The following is an 18,308-nucleotide window of genomic DNA, read 5'->3' as shown; positions in this document are numbered from 1 at the left end:
TCAGGTTCTGGCTATAGTCCCAATAGTGGCCACTATTCAAACCTGGCGTTGCTGAGACTACAGAACAGAACAGCTGGCCAATCGGATTGCTTGGCAGCTCCACCAGGTGGGAGTTTCTCCCCAGGTGGGTGCTGAAATCGCGCCTTGAGCCAATTAATGCCCTGCCAAGTGTAAAGACGCTGTGTGGCAGCTGGCTTTTTATGTGCTGGCTCCTGACTGTCTTTTTAGTCGGAAGACGGGTAAAACAGCATCCCCCAAAATCCAAATCCTAAAAAGCAATATCATATTGCCCCAGAAATGTGTAAGATTTCATGTGTAAATATGCATAACTATGTTATCAATGAACCTTTCTTTAAATGCCATCTTAAAATAATCTATTGCATGGAATTTCTCTTTAAAACTTCATCAAAAAGGTATGGCTGTTAATTGTTAAGTGTTTTTCCAATTGGATTTATAATTTGTTTATTTAAAATGACAAGCTTTTTCAATTAAATGTGTTATAAAATATCATATATTACCACAGTTGGGATAATTAATGTACGGCACTCTAATCTGTTTTACTTCATTCGAGAAAACAAATTTTAAAATGTATATTTATCACCCAGGCAGTTTTGGATAATCTGGAGTAATCTGGATTAAAAACAGAAAGTGCTGGAAAAACTCAACAGGTCCGGCAGCATCCGTGGAGAGAGAAACAGAGTTAACGTTTTGGTAAATTATGACTCCTCTTTGGAAATGAAGAAAGGTAGACACGTGATTGACTTTATGCTGTTGAAATGGGGGGAGGGTCAGATGGAATAAGGGAAAAGGGGGAAAAAGGGAAGGTCAGGGATAGGTTAGAGCGCGGGAGAGATAAATAACAAAAATGTTATGGAACAAAAGGCAAAGGGAGTGGAAATGGTTGCATTAAAGAAACAAAGCATTGATCCAGAGTAAGTGTTAATAACAGAATAATGGACAGCTTTGTCTGAAAGCAAAACATGAAAACAAGATACAGACGCGTGCTTGGTAAAAGAAAAAATCAAATTGGAGGACAAAGTTCATGGTCTGAAGTTGTTCAACTCAATGTTGAGTCCAGAAGGCTGTAAAGTGCCCAATTGGAAGATGAGGCACTGTTGCTGAAACTTGTGTTGGCCTTCACTTGAACATTGCCACAAGTCAAGGACAGAAATGTGAGCATGAGAGCAAGGTGGTGAATTAAAGTGACAAGCGACTGGAACGTCAGAGTCGTAATTGAGGACTGAGTAGATGTGTTCCGCAAAGCAGTCATCCAGGCTGTGTTGGTCTCCCCAATATAGAGGAAAGTGCATTGTGAGCAGTGAATGCAGTAAACTAAATTGAAAGAAGTACAAGTAAAGCATTGCTTCACCTGGAAGGAATGTTTGAGGCCTTGGGCAGTCAGAAGAGAGGAAGTAAAATGCCCAGTGTTACACCTCCTGGAATTGCATGAGAAGCTGCCTTGGGAAGGGGACGAGGTTTTTGAGGTGCAGAGGGCAAGAGACTAGGACAATCAGGATCTTGCTCATCTAACATTCCTCTAATTGCATTTGGGTCGCTTGTCACATTTTCGTTGAATGCTCCATTGACATAGTTATTCTTTACTGGTAATTTTGTTGCCATGTCTGATTTTCCCTGGTTTACTTTCTGTGGTTTATGCAAAACGTCAGAAACACAGGCAGAAATATGAGACCATGAACTGCACCAAAAACTATGACAAGAAACATAATTTTAGGAAATGTCCTGAGTATGTAACTTTCTGCAGCAGCCAACACAACCACACCCAGTATAGTTGAAAGAGCCCCCTGGATAATAGGATACCCAAGAGTGTACAATGCATCAATGATTCGCTCATTGGCACTTTGACACTTGAAGCAAATGCATATGAAATATGAGTCAAAAGTCCACAGAGAAACCAATACAAATGACCAGATTAATCATAGATATAGAATCTAAATTGACATTCCAAAAAGTCATTAAACCAGCCACACTCACTAAAACTGATGCAGTAGCAAATGTAGTAGCAAAACAGAGAGCAGATTAGATTAGGTATTAACAATAAGGAAACAAACAGTTTTGCACCAGCAGCCACAGCTACATTCTGTATTGTGTTGGATACGATAACAAGATATTGATCAAAATAGATGAATGCAGGATGATACACTAGCAAAGGGATTTTACATTCCTGTGTCAGCTTTCTTAATTCAATCAGCAAGTTTTTCTCAGCAACTGAATTATTGACATTAATGGTCTGAATGAAAAAACGTGAGGCTATAATCCTTTGGTTACTTTCTGAAAATTCAATGTCTTGTTTAAATAAAGGAACAAATTGAAACAATTGAGGTAACTTTTCTAAGAATGTATTTTTCTCTTTTATATCTATCTGCATGCGTTTGGAAATATCAATGTACGCTCGAAGCCAGGATTCTGACAGATTACGATCTACATATGAATTGTTTTCTAATCTGTCCATACGGATTTCAATTTCATCCTGAATGGTGGAATTCCAATATTCCATAGATTCAGTGACAGAAACCATGACTCGTGGTCCAAACTTGGAGAAAAAATCACTTTGATCGTCATAGAATTTAATGACATATGAATCATCAAAGGCCAGGTTTCTGAGATCGATTCCTTCTTCGATGTTTAAACAGCCATAAATACTGCCAGCCAAATATCCAACATACAGGAGAACCACAATTGACTTGGTCCACCGGTTTGTAAGGAACGGATCATAATATTTCTTAAAGAAGAGGTAAACTGGATTGTCCTGATTCTGCACCCGTTCCTTCATCGTAAGCCCCACCTACACAACACATTGTATAGCATTTAGATTCTCCTGGTTCATGATCACTTTTAACCTTTCTGAACGTCAGCCAATGTCTGTTACTGGCTGGGGCTTGGCACGATGCTGAACTCTTCTTCCGCCGTCTTCGTCTCCGTGCTCACTTCTTTGGGCAGGAATCCTCTCCCCGTTCAACGGATCCTTTTACCCACCTGCAATATTCTCCCTCCACCTGGACCCCTCCCTCTGGATTCTTACCTTCTCTTGATCTTTTCATTGAGAACTGTCGGTGTGACATTAGTCATCTCAATTTCTCTGCTCCTCTCACCCATTCTAATCTGTCTCTCTCTGAACTTACTGCACTCCGTTCTCTCAGGTCCAACCCCAACATTGTCATCAAACCCGCTGACAAGAGTGGTGCTGTTGTTGTCTGGTGCACTGACCTCTACCTTGCGGAGGCTGAGCGTCAACTCCCAGACACTTCCTCCTACCTCTCCCTGGACCATGACCCCACCACTGAACATCAAGCCATTGTTTCCAGGACTGTCACTGACCTCATCTCCTCTGGAGATCTTCTTCCCACAGCTTAACACTCCACCCTGCTCTCTTGCCCACATGTCTGTCCTTGGCTTGCTGCATTGTTCCAGTGAAGCCCAACGCAAACTGGAGGAACAGCACCTCATCTTCCGACTAGGCACTTTACAGCCTTCCAGACTGAATATTGAATTCAACAACTTTAGATCCTGAACTCCCTCCTCCATCCCCACCCCCTTTCCATTTCTTCCCCCTTCCTTTTGTTTTTTTCCAATAATTTATATAGATTTTTCTTTTCCCACCTATTTCCATTATTTTTAAATCTATACCTTTTATGCCCTGTTAGTCTTTCCACCCCACCCCCATTACAGCTGTACCTTGTCCTGCCATCCATTCTTAACTAGCACATTCGTTTAGATAATATCACCACCTTCAACACCTCTTTGTTCTTTGTCTGTGACATCTTTTGATTATGTGCTCCTATCACTGCTTGCTTGTCCCTACAACCACACCCCCCCCACCCCCACTTCTCTATCTCTCTCCCACCCCCCCACCCCCCCCCCCCACCCCCCCGCCACCCCCCACCTTAAACCAGCTTATATTTCACACCTCTCCTATTATTACTCAGTTCTGTTGAAGGGTCATGAGGACTCAAAACGTCAACTCTTTTCTTCTCTGCCGATGCTGCCAGACCTGCTGAGTTTTTCCAGGTAATTCTGTTTTTGTTTTGGATTTCCAGCATCCGCAGTTTTTTGTTTTTACCAAAAAATGTAATGTTGTAAATGAAGCAGAACAGAACAGTTGTGCCTGTGTAAACACAAAATGACTGCACAGATCAAAAAGGTGTCCAAATGCCAATATAAAAAGCGAAAACATCGGTCACAGTGGTGATTGTAATGGAAACAGCTGCTTCAGCGTAAGTCTCTGCCAGGCGATCTTCAACTTCACCTTCAACCTTTGTCTTTTGCCAGCTGGCGAGCATAATGAACATATCATCTACACCAATACCTAGAAATATGAGATATGATGAATTAGTGCACCTGTTATTATCAATTGAAGACCACAAATGGAATGGAATAAAGTTAACATTCTCGTTTGAATGTTGCATTTTAAGAAATCAATGCTTGTTGCTAAACATCATATTTCAATATTTAAATTATATTTCAACAATCTAGAAGCCAAAATATTGCAACTAAATACAGCCACTATGCCAACTGTACTGTTTTTATACTTTCTACCTGCTACATTGCTACTGGTATACAGACATAATGCCGCATTTCAATTATAGGCTGCACAATACAGAAATTGCGAAGTTAGATCCAGATAAGCATCTTTCAATGTGTATGACTGCCTGCAGCCTGCATGTTCAACATCAAGTGAATATGGTATAGTCACAACCTCTATTTACTTCATTCCAGACTTGAGCTTCAAAAAAATCTGTGATCAATAGCCAGACTTCCAGTCCTCTATAAGGTTACGACAGACTCTGTTTGGTTATACCAGCAACTGCAGCATAGAATCATAGGGTAGAGTTTTTCCAATGGCGGGCTGGCTGTTCAGGAGCGGACACAGGTGGGCGCGGATCCGATTGCCATCTGTGATCGGCTCTGCACCGCCATTTTACGAAGCCGAGCCAATTAAGGCCCGCCCAGCATGAATCATGGCTCCTGAGAACAGTGGGAAGGGGCGGGCGGCAGCCGGAGTCCAATGACCGCTGGGTCCAAGGGTGACCAGGCGGCCTGTTTAAAAATGGTGCAGGCAGCCTTCCACAGGAGGATGTCCAAGAGCGCTCTCAGACAGCAGGCCAGGCAGGAAGGCAGGTCAGCGGGGCAGTGTGCCCCGAGATTTTCGGATGAGTGCCTCGCTGCCCTCTTCAAGGACGTGGCAGCATGCCACGACATCATTGTGCCAAGGAGCGGGAGGAGGAGGCCCCCTCCCCCACCTGATGAAACATGCCTGGGAGGAGGTGGCGGAAAGGGTCAGCTCCCACAATTGGGTGAGACGTACCTGGGTGCAGTGGCGCAAGCGGTTTAATGACCTCTTGCGATCGGGAAGGGTGAGTGTTGGCATGGGTCACTTATCACAGCAGTTAGGTTGGGCTCCCTAGCCCTCCCCCCAACCTCTCCTTCCAGGAGAAGACCACACACAATAATGCCGAGCGGCTGCGGACTGGCAGAGGGCAGGCCCACCTACTCATACTCACCAGATACGAGCAGGAGGTTCTTGAGCTGGAGAGGCACCATGTGCCCAGGCCTACCGGCAGCGGTGATGTTGGGGTGCCACTGGGAGGTAAGAGTTCCGTGCACCGAAGTCACAATATCTGTCATTGCAACCATTCCACTGTTGGCTTTATATTGATTTCAGCATCCAACATGGGTTGCCCATTGATAATGGAAAGAGGAGCACATCCTGACATGGGTGCCAGGCATGCACATTAATAGTGTAACAACTTCAACTAATCAAATATCCTTGTTCTTCCTTTTAGTCTCTCCGGAGCACGCCCACACTCAGGTGGCAGAGGGACCACCACTGACCCCTGAGGGCCCAGAAGATATAAACGCACCAGCTTCACACCATCTCAGCCAGGCAGGCACCAGCACAGATACCAGCACCTCGGTGGGGATAAGAGCATCGGCTAGTGACCTGGTGCACAGTGGTGAGGGCACTTCACACTTGCTTGAGGAGCAGGCAAAGGCAGAGAGTGCCTAGGGCGCCGGCCAGTTCAAGGCCTGCTGGGGACTAGGCACATGCTCAGTCGGTGGCTGATGATGTGCCTCTGGAGTTGTCCCTGAGGCAGCAGATGTTGGAAGTCCAGCAGGGTCTGCGGGAGGATCTGGCGAAGGTACATGAGGAAATGAGTGCCATGGTCTCTGTGATGGAGGAGTCAATGCGGAGCATAAGCAATGCAATGACCTTCATGGCCGAGCGCACTGCCTCCTCCATGGAGAGAGTGGCGACTCTCATGGGGATGCTCCTCCAGGAGAACAATCAGGCTTCCTGGGGATGCGCTCGGACCTGCAAGCCCTCACAGCGGCAATGACTTCAGGTGGCCAGTGTCAGTGTGTGAGATGGATTGGGCACCCAGTATCCTAGCTAGGTGCCCATCCATCAATGATGAGCAGGGAGATCCAGAGTGACCTCATGTTGGTGCACGAGCTGCTTGTCATCACTGTGGGCTCCTCTCAGGGCACTCCGGATGAGGGCAGCAGCTCCTCCGCCCCTCTGCCGGTGACCGTGGCATCTGATAAGGCTGCGGTGACTCAGAGATGCCACCCATGCCACTGGCCGCCCTCTCCCAGGCGGGGCCATCACAGGCTCCACAGGCCAGAGGATGCCCACCAAGGTCATCAAAGCCAACAGGACAGCAGAGTGAGCAGGCTGTCTCCAATGCCAGTGCCAGTGAGGGGGGAGCACCTAGACATAGCACCCGAAAACGTAAACATAAATCACCTTAGGCACAACACGCGCTTTTCACTGGTGCTTTTCTTTTGCCCCCCCCCCCGTATTAGTTGCTTTTCATTTGGTGTGCAGCTCAACACCTTTTAATGCGCTTTCATTTCTGTATTGTAGTACACAATCAATAAATGTTTTAGTTCTCAACAAGCCTCTGGGTGCTTCATTATTTCTGCAGGTGTACGGCTTTGTCATTGAGCTTCATTGATAAGGCACATAGTTAATGTTCCTAACCAGGCAAATGTTGTTCTCAGGTATCAAGTTTGGAGCCTGCAGCCCTGGCTTGTGTTGGAGGTCTATCTCTGGTGGGCTAGCTGAAGGAGCATTTGGTCAAAGCCTCCTGGGTGTCACTGCCTCCCTGGAGGTTGCCCAGGTCAGCGTCTATTCCCTTAGCGTTCTCCTGAGCGTGCTCGTCCTCGGACTCACTACTGGACTCATCCTGTGCAGCCAGAGCATCAGCATCTACATCTTCTTCCTCCACAGCGTCCCCCCCTTTCCAGCACCAGATTGTGGAGAGCACAGCGTGCAACCACTATCAGCGACATACTATCTGAGGGATATTGCAGTGCTTCCCCCGAACGGTCCAGGCATCAGAAGCACATTTTGAGAAGACCGATGGTTCTCTCTACCACAGCCCTTCTGGATGCATGGCTCCTATTGTACCGCTGCTCAGCCTCTTCTTGGATGGCGGAGAGGTGTCATGAGCCTCTTTTTGAGCGGATAGCCCTCGTCACCCAGCAGCCATCCATCCAGCTGAGCTGGAGCACTGAAGAGCCTCGGCACTTGGGAGTGTCTGAGGATGCAAGCATCATGGGAGCTGCCTGGGTAGCTTGTAGAATCAGCATCCTATGGTCACACACTATCTGCACGTTCATGGAGTGGAATCCCTTCCTGTTGACGAAGGCACCCGCTGGTGCCTCAATGGCCACATGTGTGCAGTCAATTGTACCCTAGACACAGGGGAACCCAGCAATCGCTGCGAAGCCTCTGGATCGCTCTGCCTGGCTGGCCTTGTCCGAGTGGTAGTGAATGAAAGTCAATGCACGTCTGCACAGAGTGTCTGTCACCAGCTTGACACAACTATGGACAGCTGATGGGAGACTCCACAAAGTTCACCCACTGACCACTGGAAAGAGCTGGAGGCATAGAAGTTGAGGGCAGCCATGACCTTCAATGCTACTGGCATGGGGTATCCACCCACACAGTTGGAGCTGATCTTAGTGCCTATCATCTGACAGATGGAGGTCACGCTCATCCTTGAGAGGCGGAGCCTCCCTCGGCACTACATCTCAGACATATTGAGGTAGCTGCATCGCTGCCTGTAAACTCTGGCAGCAGGGTAGTGGCGTTTTCTGCGGCCCCATCTACCTTGCACTTCCTGTTGGCCCTGTGCCCCTTGTGCCTACACCTATCCTCCCAAAGGTGGCTCCCCTGGAGGCTGAAAATGGACTCCTGGCCTCCTCCCTCTTTGGCCCTCTCTTCCTCCTCAGAGGAGGCGTCTCCAGTGGAGAGAACAATACCCTTTCCCAGGGTAAGGAAAGGATGCCTGAATCCTGCAAGGCCCCAAGAATGATGTTTACTCCACAGTCCTGACCTGGAGCCTGTTATTCCTTTCAAAGCAGTCCTGAAGAGATTTGAAGTTCTCCTGTTCACACAATCAAGTAGCAGTAAGTTTCTAAAGTAAATGACTAACAACTCGCATTTGCAAGCCCACTCACCCCTCTTATACTGCCCGTGGATGAGGTTTTAAAAATGTGGCCTATCTGCCTGCCCATTGTGTCTGTGGGACACTCTGAAAATCGCACGGGCTGAGAAAAATCGCTGTTTATTACTGCCTCAAGGGCCTTAAGTGGCCCGTTAATTAATGAGAGGTGCGCCTCGGAAGTCATAGCGTGCCTGCCTTCTGAAATATCACGATGGCGTGCCGTGACGTCAGGATGTTCGCCCGACGTCATCGTGTGTCGTTTTACACATCCCCGCATGCTGACCGGAAGATTCTGCCCATAGAATAGTTACTTAGAAGCATAGAAAATACACCAGACAGACCAGCCATGTTGGGGATTGCAAGTGTCTTCAGCCACATTGTGGTGATATTGGCCTGAAGGTTTTGGGCTGCAGTCGGAAGAAGGGTTGAGTTTGTTCTCCTTGACTCTGGCCTACAGTCAACACCGGATGGACCAGCTGCGTTGGGGATTGTAAGTTTCAGCCAAATCGTAGTGATTTTGGTCTGAGGGTGTTGTGAAGGTTTGGAGTTTTGCTGGCACTTTGTAACTTGTTTCAGCCATTTCTTGGAGATATTGGCCTGAGGGTTTTTTCTTAAGGTTTCAGGACAGGACGTGGTGTTTTACCTGTGTTCTTGTAAGATTAAACCGAGTTGTGGTGACTTGGTGTCGGGTAATGGGAACAGGTTGTTTTAAATTTGGGGTTTTGTACTGTGGGGTTGTGGGTGATTCAACAAATCTTTTGTGAATTCTCAAAAGAAACTTGTCTCGATGGCCATTCTGTTCAAGCCATACACTTGTGAATCTGGTGTCATAAACTTGAGTGTGGGGAGGGTCTCTGAGGGAAAAGGGGAACCCCCATACCATTATTTCCTCCAGGGCTTCCCTCTCTTCAGCAACAAGTTTTACAAAGCAGAGTAGACATCACTATTTGGAAGACCCTACCTGGGACATGCTGAAGGCACCACCGGGTCAATCCAAACTCCAGAATCTCCTCTTCAGGAGACCAATGGTCTTTATGATACTGGCTCGGGTTGCTGCGAGGCAGGTACTGTATTCCTCCTCTGCTTCTATCCTCGGGTTCTTCTCAGGCAATTAGTAGCCATCTCTTTAATGAGCGCCCTTGTTGCAGTCTATGACACCTTGTGCCTAGATGGCCACAGGATTGCAGTCTATGACACCTTGTGTCTAGATGACCACAGGATTGCAGTCTAAGACACCTTGTGCCTAGATGGCCACAGGATTGCAGTCTATGACACCTTGTATCTAGATGACCACAGGATTGCAGTCTATGACACCTTGTGTCTAGATGACCACAGGATTAGCAAGATAATTTTTCTGTTGCGTCTAATTTAACCCACTTACAAAGATGCTGGGGCTGGTCTTCAATGTTGCTGGCTGCAGCTCCGACAACACCTCCCCACCTCCCCACCATGAACTGGTAACACAGGCCACATCTCCTTGCAGCTTGGGACAAGCTAAAAGTTATAAACGTAAAACAAATAAGACATGTATTCACATTGCGCCTTTCACAACCTTAGAACATTCCAAAGTTCTAGTGTATATTAATAATGAAATAGTAACTAGGAGTAAGAGTATACTACGAGAACAACTTGTATTTGTACAGATGCCCTTAGCGTATTAAAACATCCCAAGGTGGTTCGTAGGAGCATCTTAAAACAGACTATGACACTGAGCCACATAAGGAGATGTTCGGAAGATGACCAAAGGTTTTCAGGGGCGTCTTAAGTAGGAAAGTGAGGTAGAGAGAAAGAGAGGTTTATGGAGAGAATTCCATCATTCTGATTGGTGAACAGAGTGATGAGAGTTAGGACATGGGCACAGAGGTTTGGATGACCTCAAGTTTACAATGAGTAGATGTGGGAGGCTGGCCAGGAGTGCATTGGAATAGTTAACCCCAGACAAGAAACGGATAAGGGTTTTAGCAGCAGATGAGCTGAGCCAGGACAGAGTCAGGCAATGTTACGGAGGTGGAAATAGGCGGTCATAGTGATGGTGCAGATGCATGATCAGCAGCTCATGTCAGGGTCAAATATGACATTAAGGTTGTGAACAGTCTGTTTCAGCCTCAGGCATCAGCCAGGGAGAGGGATGGAGTCGGGATTTAGTGAGTGGTGATTGTGGTGGGGGTCAAAGACAATGACTTCAGTCTTCCTAATATTTAATTGGAGAAAATTTCAGCTCACCCAGTAGACACATCAGACAAGCAGCCTGGCAATTCAGACGCAATGGAGGAGTGGTGGTGAGGTAGAGCTGGGTGTCATCAGCTTGCATATGGAAATGTTAGGTAGTAACTAGACCAGCCCTTTACCTGCCCAACTCTAGGCCCCGGTAAAAAGAACAGCTGCTGGAGCATTAGCGTTCACAGGGCAGTAGGTCCACCAACCCTATTTTGATATTGTTACCATTCCCCTAACATTGATTTTGATGGGTTAAAATTGGTTCATATATATTTCTATGTCTATGTGAATTATTAGTTTCTCTGAGTGAAACATTGATTATTTCTGCCTCCTTGTGACCTTCACTCTAAGCATTGTTATGACAATGGCTAAGAATTGTGTTGGAAATATCAGATCTGGAAATCCCTTCCTCTCAAAGTGCATTGGATTTACCCATCTTCTAACTTCCTTGTTTTTAACAATGCAATTGATCAGAATATGATTATCAATTTCCTTATGAGAACATGATTTGCCTAAGTTAATAATTTATGGCACACAGCCTAGTTACTGTACTCAAAAAGTGCTGTAAATAATCACATAAAGAATTGGCAAATATATTACTCTGTCTTCAGATTGAAAAAGAGCCAAAGGGGAAATGAAGAGAATATTTTTTAACTCAGCAAGTTAACCTGCAAGTTGTTATGATCTAGAGGCAGATTCAATATTGATTTTCAAGAAGGACTTAGAAATATACTTCAAAAGAACAAATTTTCCCCAACATATTAAATAGGCCACTTAAGGCCCTTGCTGAATTCATCAGCACATTTGAAAACAGATTAATATATTTGAAAACACTTTACATGGTCATTTACAGTATTTACAGTAATCTATAGTAACTAGGCAATATTTGTAAATCTGTGCAGTCATTTTGTGTTTACACAGGCACAACTGTTCTGTTCTGCTTCATTTACAACATTACATTTTTTGGTAAAAACAAAAAACTGCGGATGCTGGAAATCCAAAACAAAAACAGAATTACCTGGAAAAACTCAGCAGGTCTGGCAGCATCGGCGGAGAAGAAAAGAGTTGACGTTTTGAGTCCTCATGACCCTTCAACAGAACTGAGTAATAATAGGAGAGGTGTGAAATATAAGCTGGTTTAAGGTGGGGGGTGGCGGGGGGGGGGGGGGGGGGGGGGGTGGGGGGGTGGGAGAGAGATAGAGAAGTGGGGGTGGGGGGGGTGTGGTTGTAGGGACAAGCAAGCAGTGATAGGAGCACATAATCAAAAGATGTCACAGACAAAGAACAAAGAGGTGTTGAAGGTGGTGATATTATCTAAACGAATGTGCTAGTTAAGAATGGATGGCAGGACAAGGTACAGCTGTAATGGGGGTGGGGTGGAAAGACTAACAGGGCATAAAAGGTATAGATTTAAAAATAATGGAAATAGGTGGGAAAAGAAAAATCTATATAAATTATTGGAAAAAAACAAAAGGAAGGGGGAAGAAATGGAAAGGGGGTGGGGATGGAGGAGGGAGTTCAGGATCTAAAGTTGTTGAATTCAATATTCAGTCTGGAAGGCTGTAAAGTGCCTAGTCGGAAGATGAGGTGCTGTTCCTCCAGTTTGCGTTGGGCTTCACTGGAACAATGCAGCAAGCCAAGGACAGACATGTGGGCAAGAGAGCAGGGTGGAGTGTTAAGCTGTGGGAAGAAGATCTCCAGAGGAGATGAGGTCAGTGACAGTCCTGGAAACAATGGCTTGATGTTCAGTGGTGGGGTCATGGTCCAGGGAGAGGTAGGAGGAAGTGTCTGGGAGTTGACGCTCAGCCTCCGCAAGGTAGAGGTCAGTGCACCAGACAACAACAGCACCACTCTTGTCAGCGGGTTTGATGACAATGTTGGGGTTGGACCTGAGAGAACGGAGTGCAGTAAGTTCAGAGAGAGACAGATTAGAATGGGTGAGAGGAGCAGAGAAATTGAGATGACTAATGTCACACCGACAGTTCTCAATGAAAAGATCAAGAGAAGGTAAGAATCCAGAGGGAGGGGTCCAGGTGGAGGGAGAATATTGCAGGTGGGTAAAAGGATCCGTTGAACGGGGAGAGGATTCCTGCCCAAAGAAGTGAGCACGGAGACGAAGACGGCGGAAGAAGAGTTCAGCATCGTGCCAAGCCCCAGCCAGTAACAGACATTGGCTGACGTTCAGAAAGGTTAAAAGTGATCATGAACCAGGAGAATCTAAATGCTATACAATGTGTTGTGTAGGTGGGGCTTACGATGAAGGAACGGGTGCAGAATCAGGACAATCCAGTTTACCTCTTCTTTAAGAAATATTATGATCCGTTCCTTACAAACCGGTGGACCAAGTCAATTGTGGTTCTCCTGTATGTTGGATATTTGGCTGGCAGTATTTATGGCTGTTTAAACATCGAAGAAGGAATCGATCTCAGAAACCTGGCCTTTGATGATTCATATGTCATTAAATTCTATGACGATCAAAGTGATTTTTTCTCCAAGTTTGGACCACGAGTCATGGTTTCTGTCACTGAATCTATGGAATATTGGAATTCCACCATTCAGGATGAAATTGAAATCCGTATGGACAGATTAGAAAACAATTCATATGTAGATCGTAATCTGTCAGAATCCTGGCTTCGAGCGTACATTGATATTTCCAAACGCATGCAGATAGATATAAAAGAGAAAAATACATTCTTAGAAAAGTTACCTCAATTGTTTCAATTTGTTCCTTTATTTAAACAAGACATTGAATTTTCAGAAAGTAACCAAAGGATTATAGCCTCACGTTTTTTCATTCAGACCATTAATGTCAATAATTCAGTTGCTGAGAAAAACTTGCTGATTGAATTAAGAAAGCTGACACAGGAATGTAAAATCCCTTTGCTAGTGTATCATCCTGCATTCATCTATTTTGATCAATATCTTGTTATCGTATCCAACACAATACAGAATGTAGCTGTGGCTGCTGGTGCAAAACTGTTTGTTTCCTTATTGTTAATACCTAATCTAATCTGCTCTCTGTTTTGCTACTACATTTGCTACTGCATCAGTTTTAGTGAGTGTGGCTGGTTTAATGACTTTTTGGAATGTCAATTTAGATTCTATATCTATGATTAATCTGGTCATTTGTATTGGTTTCTCTGTGGACTTTTGACTCATATTTCATATGCATTTGCTTCAAGTGTCAAAGTGCCAATGAGCGAATCATTGATGCATTGTACACTCTTGGGTATCCTATTATCCAGGGGGCTCTTTCAACTATACTGGGTGTGGTTGTGTTGGCTGCTGCAGAAAGTTACATACTCAGGACATTTCCTAAAATTATGTTTCTTGTCATAGTTTTTGGTGCAGTTCATGGTCTCATATTTCTGCCTGTGTTTCTGACGTTTTGCATAAACCACAGAAAGTAAACCAGGGAAAATCAGACATGGCAACAAAATTACCAGTAAAGAATAACTATGTCAATGGAGCATTCAACGAAAATGTGACAAGCGACCCAAATGCAATTAGAGGAATGTTAGATGAGCAAGATCCTGATTGTCCTAGTCTCTTGCCCTCTGCACCTCAAAAACCTCGTCCCCTTCCCAAGGCAGCTTCTCATGCAATTCCAGGAGGTGTAACACTGGGCATTTTACTTCCTCTCTTCTGACTGCCCAAGGCCTCAAACATTCCTTCCAGGTGAAGCAATGCTTTACTTGTACTTCTTTCAATTTAGTTTACTGCATTCACTGCTCACAATGCACTTTCCTCTATATTGGGGAGACCAACACAGCCTGGATGACTGCTTTGCGGAACACATCTACTCAGTCCTCAATTACGACTCTGACGTTCCAGTCGCTTGTCACTTTAATTCACCACCTTGCTCTCATGCTCACATTTCTGTCCTTGACTTGACTGTTAACAATTCCCTCTTTCAAGTACTGTCCCCGTCCCATTCAACACTGCCATCATCAGCCCCCTCCTCAAAAACCCACCACTTGCCTATTCTGTCCTTGCAAACAACCCCCTCATCTTCAACATCCCTTTTCTCTCCAAATTCTGCCCCGACCATAACATTAAAATCATCCTTATTAAAGGCACAAAGTGCATTCTATGTTTCTGTGACCATGGTAAATTATCCCTTGTCATCCTTCTTAGCCTATCTCCAGTCTTTCACAGAGTTGACCACACCAGCATCTCCTCTGTCATCCAACTTGGGGTACTGCCCTCACCTGATTCCATTCTTAGCTATCCAGTCATAGACAGCGAATCACCTGCAATACTTTGTTTCCTGCATCCACACAATATATCTTTGGTCATCTACATCACCCTACATGCTGTTTCTCGGTAGCATCATTTAAAAACACAACGGCAGTCCCAGATCGACCATGACAGTCTCTAGCTCTACCTCACTCCACTTCTCTAAACCCCTCCACTGTCTCTGATGCCACGCTGCTTGTCTGACTGTCTTTGGTCCCTACCCCAAATTCCCCTGGACTTCAAATCCATCCCTCTCCCTGGCAATTGTCTGAAGCAAGAGCACAATCTTGGGGTTATATCCGAGCTACATTGACTCTTAATATTCCCATCCTTGTTTTCAAATCTCTCCGTGGCCTTCCTCCCTCTATCCCTGTAAACTTCTTTAGCCCTAAAATCATCAGGACAATAAAAAAGATTGGGTTTTTTGTTATTTTCTTTGAACTTTTCTCTTTAACAGATATAACAATATTGACACTGGGGGGAAGATGCTGTTTTGATGATAGTCGAGCATCATCCAATTGGGTAATGAGTCTTTTTGCTTTCCTATTGATGTAGGAAGGCGGTGCGTCACCAGGATGGATGTGTTGCCAACTGATGGCCGGAGTGAGGTTGCAAATCACGTGATAAAACCTGCAGGAATACATTTAACCACAGTTGTCAGCCCTAGCTTGGTGTCAAGTTTTGATTGATAAAACTCCTGTGAAGACTACCTTAAAGTTGCCATATAAATAGATGCTGTTGTTTCATTGTTTCATCTAACTAATCTAGCTGAATATTATGATGAGGTGTTCTCCAGGGATCTGTACTGGGGCTGCATGTTGGTAGTGAGCCAACGTTGAGTAGAACTGAATAGCTTGCTAGACCATTTCAGAGGGCAGTTATGAGTCAACATGTAGGGCAGACCAGGTAAGGACAGCAGATTTCCTTCCCTGAAGGACAGTAGTGAACTAGATGCGTTTTTATGACAATTAGCGATAGTTTCGTGGTCACCTGTGTCCTCAGAGCATTAACCTCGGCCTCTGGATTACTAGCCCAATAACACTACCACTACACCACCAGTGTTTCCAGAACCTCCTTTGTCTCTATGATTCAACAGCATCTCCTTCCTTGGTAAAGACAAATGCAAAGTATTAATTTAGTGCCTCAGTCATGATCCCTGCCTCCATGCATAGATCCCTTTTTTGGTCCCTAATCCTCCCACAAAATCACAGAATCACAGGATTGTTACACTGCAGAAGGAGGCCATGCAGCCCATCGTGTCTGTACCAGCTTTCCGAATGAACAATTCACTTGGTGCCATTCTCCTGCCCATTCCCCATAACCCTGTACATTGCTCCATTTCAAATAACAGTCTAATTCCTTTTGAACCTGTCTCCACCACATTTCCAGGCAGTGTATGCCAGACCTTAAGCACTAGCTGCGTGAAAAAGTTTTCTCATATCGCTTTTACTTCTTTTACAAATTACTTTAACTCTGTGCCCTCTCATTTTTCATGAGTGGGAATAGTGTCTCCCTATCCCAACCTCCTTCTTGCTACCATTTCATTATTTATATGTCTTTTCGATTCCCATTTATGCTAACTGCAGTCTCTTCTCGTGCTCTATCTCTTTGCTTCTCTTATTTCCTTTATCATCTGAACTTCCCATAATTAGCCTGGTCCTGAATTGTATTATGAATCTGACATCTGTCATGGGCACCCATTTTCTGTTTCCTCTTACTGTTGATCTGTTTCATCATTCAGCGGGCTTTGTCTTTGCTGGCTCTACTTTTCCTCCTCAGCATCTTCCTGTGGCTTCTACCACCTAGAAGGAGACACATGGGAACATCACCACCTGCATGTTCCCTTTCAAGCCACATATCATCCTGACTTGGAGCTGTATCGCTGTTCCAACGCTGGGTCAAAATCCTGGAATGCCTTGACAGCACTGACCTACAGCACATGGACTGCAGCCGTTCAAGTGACGGTTCACCACCACCTTCTCAGGGGCAATTAAGGATGGGTAATGAAATGTTGGCTTTGCTAGTGATGTTCATATCCCATGAAAGACGACAAATAAAATGGGAATGTACCTCCACTGTACCCAAACCACCCCACTTTAAAGGCAGATCATTGTTCTGTTACAGATTTGTCCGGCAATTTTTGATTACAATTTACCTGGGTCAGATTTGTTTTCATCACACTGAAATTGGCCCTCTTCCAATTTAGCATTTTTACTCTAGATTGCTCCTTGTCCCTTTCTATAGCTAACATAAACTTTATGATACCATGGTCACAGTTCCCTAAATGCTCCTTGATGCCACACTCGGTCAAAAGCTGCCTTGATGTCAAGGGCAGTCATTCTCACCTCACCCCTTGACTTATGCTCTTTTATCCATGTTTGGACCAAGGCTGTAAAGAGGTCAGGAGCTGAGTCTCCCCTGGCAGAACCTAAACTGAGCAGCGGTAAACAGGTTATTGCTGTGGAAGTGCTGCTTGATAGCACTGTCAAAAACACCTTCCATCGCTTTGCTGATGGTCGATAGCAGACTGATGGGGCGGTAATTGGCCAGGTTGGATTTGTTCTGCTTTTTGTGGACAGGACATACCTGGGTGATTTTGCACAATGTTGGGTAGATGCCAGTGTTGTAGTTGCATTGGAACAGCTTGGCTAGGGGTGCAGCTAGTACTGGAGCCAAAATCTTCAGTACTATTGCCAGAATGTTTCCATGACTCATAGCCTTTGCGGGATCCAGTGCCTTCAGCTGTATCTTGATATCCCGTATTTACCTGGACTGGGTCTGTTCTCACCCATTCTTTAAAGTTGGTCTTCCCCTATTAATTAATTTTACTCTGGATTGCTCCTTGTCCTTTTTCCATAATCTAAAGCTTATGATACTATGATTACCGCCCCTAAATGTTCCCCCGACACTTGATCCACTTGACATTTTTCATTCTTTCACGTGACATCGCTGGCTAGGCCAGCATTTTTTTTTGCCCATCCCTAATTGCCCTTGAGACGGTGGAGGTGAGCCGCCTTCTTGAGCCCCTGCAGTCCCTATGGTGCAGGTACAACCACAGTGATGTTAGGGAGGGAGTTCCAGGATTTTGATCTAGCAACAGTGAAGGAATGGCAATACATTTCCAAGTCAGGATGATGTGTGGTTTGGAGGGGAACTTCCAGATGGTGGTGTTCCTAGGCACTTCTTAAGTGTTGTGGGAACTGCATTCATCCAGGCAAGTGGAGAGTATTCCATCACACTCCTGACTTGTACCTTGTTGATGGTGGACTGGCTTTGGGGGGTCAGGAGGTGAGTTACTTCCCACACAATTCCCAACTTTTGACTTGCTCTTGTAGCCACAACATTGATATGGCTAGCCCAGTTCAGTTTCTGGGCAAT

The 18,308-nt window shown here is 45.2% G+C and overlaps 2 pseudogenes; one reads left to right on the top strand and one right to left on the bottom strand.

Moving 5' to 3' along the window:
* Nucleotides 1–1,637: 1,637 nt before the first annotated feature.
* LOC144673005 (patched domain-containing protein 3-like) lies at nt 1,638–2,816 on the bottom strand (annotated as a pseudogene).
* Nucleotides 2,817–12,922: 10,106 nt separating this feature from the next.
* LOC144673004 (patched domain-containing protein 3 pseudogene) lies at nt 12,923–14,101 on the top strand (annotated as a pseudogene).
* The last annotated feature ends 4,207 nt before the right edge of the window (nt 14,102–18,308 follow it).

The sequence above is a fragment of the Cetorhinus maximus genome, unplaced genomic scaffold, assembly GCF_964194155.1.
Source record: "Cetorhinus maximus unplaced genomic scaffold, sCetMax3.hap1.1 HAP1_SCAFFOLD_196, whole genome shotgun sequence".
Taxonomy (NCBI): domain Eukaryota; kingdom Metazoa; phylum Chordata; class Chondrichthyes; order Lamniformes; family Cetorhinidae; genus Cetorhinus; species Cetorhinus maximus.
The sequence above is the reverse complement of the archived record's forward strand: the minus strand, read 5'-3'. Positions and strand labels throughout refer to the sequence as shown.